Below are 5724 nucleotides of genomic sequence, written 5' to 3' on the forward strand. Positions count from 1 at the left end.
CCGGTGTGGACACCGTGCCTCGCTCCGGGGGCCTTTTTGGGAGTTTCGGACCTCCGAAAAATATTTCGGGACCTGTTCCGCGATCCTCGCGATATTCCGGACGTTTTAAGTACCATATTGACATATTTTCGGTGAACTTCCGAAATAGCCTCCGGTCCGGCCGGACTGTTTGCAGTCTAGAAAAACAGGCTTTCTGAGCCTCAAAATTTGGGTATTCACACAAAGTTCAGTACTAACCAAGTGCAGGTACAAATAAAATTCAGTACAGAAGTACAGTGAGAAGCATAGTCAAAGTTTAGTACAGGAGTTCAGACAAAAAAAAAAAAAAAAAAAACCAACGGCGGGGTTTCCCCCTCTGCCCATCCTCAAAAATTTGCTCCTTCAGAAAGCCACTGGCTCTCATAAATCATTTTTGTGATAGCCAGTGGGGGCAACTGTGAATACTCAAATTTTGAGGCTCAGGGGAATAACATGGTATGTGAAACTCTTTAAATGGAGGAAAGCACGCCTGCTACAGTACCGTGCCATTTGTTTTGACTTTGCTACAACAACTTTGACTTTGCTACAGAACTGTGCAAACTGTCCGACCGGACCGAAGGCCATTTTGGACATTTACTCGAAGTATGCCAATATGGTACTTAAAACGTCTGGAATGTCGCAACGATCACGGAACAGGTCCCGGAATATTTTTCGGAGACCCGAAACTCCCGAAAACTCCTCCGGAGTGAAAAAGCCCAAGTAACCGCGGCCCCTGCCGCCGGACCGCCGGCGGCAGGTCGTTTTGGCCTATAAAATGGCCTCTCCCCCTTCATTTTTGACACCCCTGTCTGTGTTGACGATCGATCTTTCTCCCTCCCACGCTCCTTGCGATTTCTTTACCGCTTTTTGCATTTAATTTAATTTTTATTGCATTTTTGTTGTGATATTTGGACACTAAAATCAAACAAATTAAAATTAATTAATATTTCCCAAGCGAGGAGCTTAATCTGGAGTTAAGAAGCGGTTTCCGATTAAATCAGGTACGTAAACGAAACTCTGCCTATTTAATTTTAGCACTTCATGCATGCTTCTCTTCTACTCCTAATAATTCTACAACTGCATAAATGCATCCATGTCATCATTAGGCAAACAAATTGCCTCAAGTAAATGAATTTAAGCTAAATGCCCGGTTAATTAATAATCATGGTAATAAGCTTAAATCCGACAATTTTGGCTAAAGAGCCTAGTTAATTAATAATTACGGTTCAACTGCCTTATTTTCAACAAATCCGGCTTAAGTTCAATTAATCAATAATTGTGGCTAAAAGCCTTAATCAATCACGTTTCGACAATAAATTGTGTTAAGCTCGAACGCCCGATTAATTAATAATCGTGGCATTAAAGCCTAAATCGCACATTTTGGCAAACTAATTGCCTAAAACAACACAGTTTGGCCAAATGCCTTAAAATCAACCATTTTGGCGAAAATCGCCTAAAATCAACATTTTTGGCAACAATTGCCTAAATCAAAATCATTTTGGCTAAAAGCTATTAAAATCAACATTTTTGGCAACATGCCTAAAAATCAATCAATCTTTGGCAAAATGCCTAAACAAATTGCACAAAGCATACACACTCATGCACAAAGCATACACACTCATGCACAAAGCATACACACTTATGCACAAAGCATAAACACTCATGCACAAAGCATACACACTCATGCATTAAGCATACACCTTCAAAGCCCTTGAAACAAGGCCTATCGAACTACGTTGACTTTGATCTTCCATTCAAACGGAAGTACGTAGGCACGTTCGGGATTTCACCCCGGGCGGCAAGTCAAAATCACTCAAACATTTCATTAATCCATCATTCACCTTGCAAAGCATTCATTCATCGGTTAGTTTATCAGCATGACATAGTCTCGGGATCCACCTTGGGTTTGCAGACTGTGCCTTAAACATTGGGATAATTAATCTAGTAACTAGGTTAATTAAAATTGGAGTCACTCAGGGTTTTTTCCTAGTTTACCCTTAAATAATTAAACAAGGTGGTGACTCACACACATCATGTGCATTTCTTCCTTAGTCACATGCATCCATATGCCTATGACATTCGGGGTAAGGGGTTCACAGGTGTTTAAGACTGAAACCAAGTAATAGAATGTCAATTATTGAGAAAGTTGGTATCTTGTATACTATTGCTTTAGGTGGTTCAAATAGAATTGTTGGTGAGCGCTTCAACGTTCAGGTGACTCTATTAGTAGAGCATTTCATAGCGTTTTGAATGTAATTTCCAGTCGAGAGTTTAAGAGTCTTGCACATGATATTTTAAGATTGAGAGATCCAGACTTCAAAGGCATACCACATCAAATAGCCAATGATGAAAGATTTTTACTTTATTTTAAGGTAATACTTTGTTCAGTTTTAACCTTTACACTTTAATAGTTTGCTTACATGTTTATTTTTTAACTCTTGTTTTAATACCAGGAATGTATTGGATGTATTGATGGCAGACATGTGGCAACATGCATTCTAGAGCTTGATCAATTACCTTATAGAAGAAGGAAAGGTTACCCATCATTCAATGTGATGGCTACATATGATTTTGATATGTGTTTTATATTTATATCAACGGGGTGGGAAGGCTCAGCTCATAAGACTCGTGTTTTTCTTCATGCAATCGAAACACTAGAAATGAAATTTCCTAAAGCGTCAGAAGGTATATTATAATATCTCGAAATTTATTATAATATTGTATTAAGAAACCTTATGCATGTTTTTATCTTTTTTTGCAGTTTTAAGTAGGTAGATACTACTTGATAGATAAAGGATATCTTGATTGAAAAGGTTACTTAGTACCATATTCAAGGTTGAGGTACCATCAATCACAGTTTTAACATGAGCATCCATAAAATGCTCAGGAAGCATTTAATCGGGCAAATTCATCCTTGAGGAGTTGTATTGAGAGATCTTTTGGAGTTTTGAAGCAGAGATGGAAAATCCTTAATAAAATGTCACAATTCAGTGTGGAGACAAAAATAAAAATCATAGTAGCAACATTTGCTCTTCATAACTATATTCGAATCAACCTACCAAGTGATCTGGTTTTTCAAGTACTTGAGCACTATCTTGATTTTATCCCTTTTGAAGAGCTTTCGGATATGCATGGTACTTCCACGAATGGTAAAAATATTAGAGAAAGATTTGTTGAAATGAAGAATATTCGTAATCATATTGTTGATTCTTTATGGCAAAGTAGAAGAAGAAACTAATTTAATTTAGTCTAATAATAACTTCTATTTTTTTCTCATTGATTCATTGGAAGAATATTGACTTGTGCTACTTTGTGATTTATACTGATACATACAATGTAATATATCTTATCGGAGTACATTAATTAAATTAATTATTATGTTAAAAAATTATATTACTTTATATAAAAATTTAAACAAAATAATTTAATAATGAATTAATAGAGGAATATGTGAGGAAATTGTATTATCATTTTAAAAATAGTAGTGATTTCAATTTATATAGTTGAACTATACATTATAGATTGACATTCTTTCGATAGAAAAGTAATAACACATCACATAATTATCTCTTTTTTATTATATTGAGTTCATTTCTATAATCATAACTTAAATTTTAACTCAATATTCAAATGTTTTTTTTTTCTCATTTTAAATTAGATAGCTAATCAAAGAGTTAATTCACCGAACACTTTTGCTCTAAATAGCTATATGAACAACTAATATCTAACAACTATTAAAACAGCTAACAACTACTCAAACAGCTAGCAGCCACTAAAATAGCTAATTTTGCCGCACAGACCTGTAATATCTAATATTTACTATGTAGTTAGTTTTACCAATCTTTGTTTCAAATAAATAACATGTGTATTATAATAATTAGGAAAAAAAAATATAATCACATCCCAAAATTATAGTGAAATTAACACGTACGTACTACTACTTTCAAGAAGTAACTTTAAAGTCCCTAAATTATGCTTCCATCCCATAAATTGATTTCTTCATCCATTTTTATAGCATTTTGCCACTAGTCAATTAGAAAAAGAGCAGTCAAATGAAAGATAAATTAATTAAATGACAAGTGTTACCCTTGTCCGGGGGTAGTGTTCCTATAGTAGTATTACTATTTGAAGTTGAAGAGGGAATAGAAATTTTTTTTTGATATTTGTACTAAAAAAATAAGAAACTCTATAATTAATTCTAAATAATGAATTCTAAAATAAAATTAGAAATGTTAAAAAATTAGAAAGATCTCGGAGACTCACCAAAGCACGAAAGCCAGGATCTTTCAGAAAATGAATTCCTATTTGAAGAGTGCATAATCGCATGGATAAGCTCATACTAACCTGTCAATTTGGGATCCAATTCGGGATTTTTCAATGCATAATATAAAAAGTGGCCCTTTTGTGTTCATACACTCTAAAATTAAGCAAACCCACTGAAACGGTGTGGAATTTTTTTTCTATAAATTTTTCATTTAAAATTTAAATATTAATTCTAATCAATGATATTAGGACATTATTATATTTAAAGAAAATTAAATTGAGGCTTTTTAAAATTATTAAATAAAATTTAATAACAAATATTTTTGTTATTGGTAAATCAAACCTTAAAAATTAAATTAAACCCATAATCAATTAAAAATCATTCAACACAATGGGTTTGGACCGAATCAAATCCGGTTTAAACCAAACTACTCAGCAAAGACCTAAAAAGGCCAAAAAAAAAATCCCAATTTCCTCTCTTCTCTCCCCGACTTTGCTGACAGCCCCTACCCCCTTCCCCTTTTGCGGTTTTCGTTCACCAGAGCTCAAGCTCCACCGACTTGACTACCCGCACCTCGCTATCGATCCCTCCAGCCACCGCTTTCTATATTTCGATCTGTTGTAGTGTCAATGAGAGAGAAGCAGAGCCTGCATTTCGTTTATGATCGGACAGCTCCACCTCAATTTTACTTCTCGATTTTCCGGCAACGCCTGTCCTTAGTCAGCGATTGTCTAGCCTCCTCATTTGCAGCTTATTCGGCATCATTTTCCCTTTTTTCTGATCTGTCATTGCGTCTAGCGAGAGAGAGTTCGACCTCGATAGAAGCAGCTCACTCTTTGCTGCTCGCTTTTTTGGCAACACCTGTCACCAACCGGTGAAAATTTCTTTTGGAAAACATTTCTTTCCTAATGTTAGCGGGGCTATTAGTTTGACAAGGTTAATTATGTCTTTTCATAATTGACTAATGACAAAATGTTGTAAAAATGGACAGGGGGACCAATTTACGGGATGGAAACATAATTTAGAGATTTTAGAGTCATTTATTGAAAGTAGCAGGATGTATGTGTTAATTTTGCTATAATTAGGGACATGATTATATTTTTTCCTAATAATTATATACCTATAATTTTTGTGAAATTATTCTCTTTATTTTAAAATATAAATTATTTAAAATTTTTGTACGAAAACTAAAAAATTAATTAATTCTCTTAAATTATAATAAAATCATAACTAATTCTATCAATTTACCCTTTATTTTAAAATTAATTTTTTTTATTTAATATAAATAAAAGTTATATTAAAAAAAATATTATTTATTACTCAATTTTAGAACCGTAGAACAAAACAATTTTTCATATTTTTAATACATCTGAACAAGTAGAGCGTGCTTGAGATTATTGGGCGGCAGTCAAAATAAAAAAGAAAAAGCTTCTCTTTTCTTT

Source organism: Jatropha curcas, chromosome 4 (assembly GCF_041381405.1).
Source record: "Jatropha curcas cultivar XTBG-Jc1 chromosome 4, XTBG_Jcur_1.0, whole genome shotgun sequence".
NCBI lineage: Eukaryota > Viridiplantae > Streptophyta > Magnoliopsida > Malpighiales > Euphorbiaceae > Jatropha > Jatropha curcas.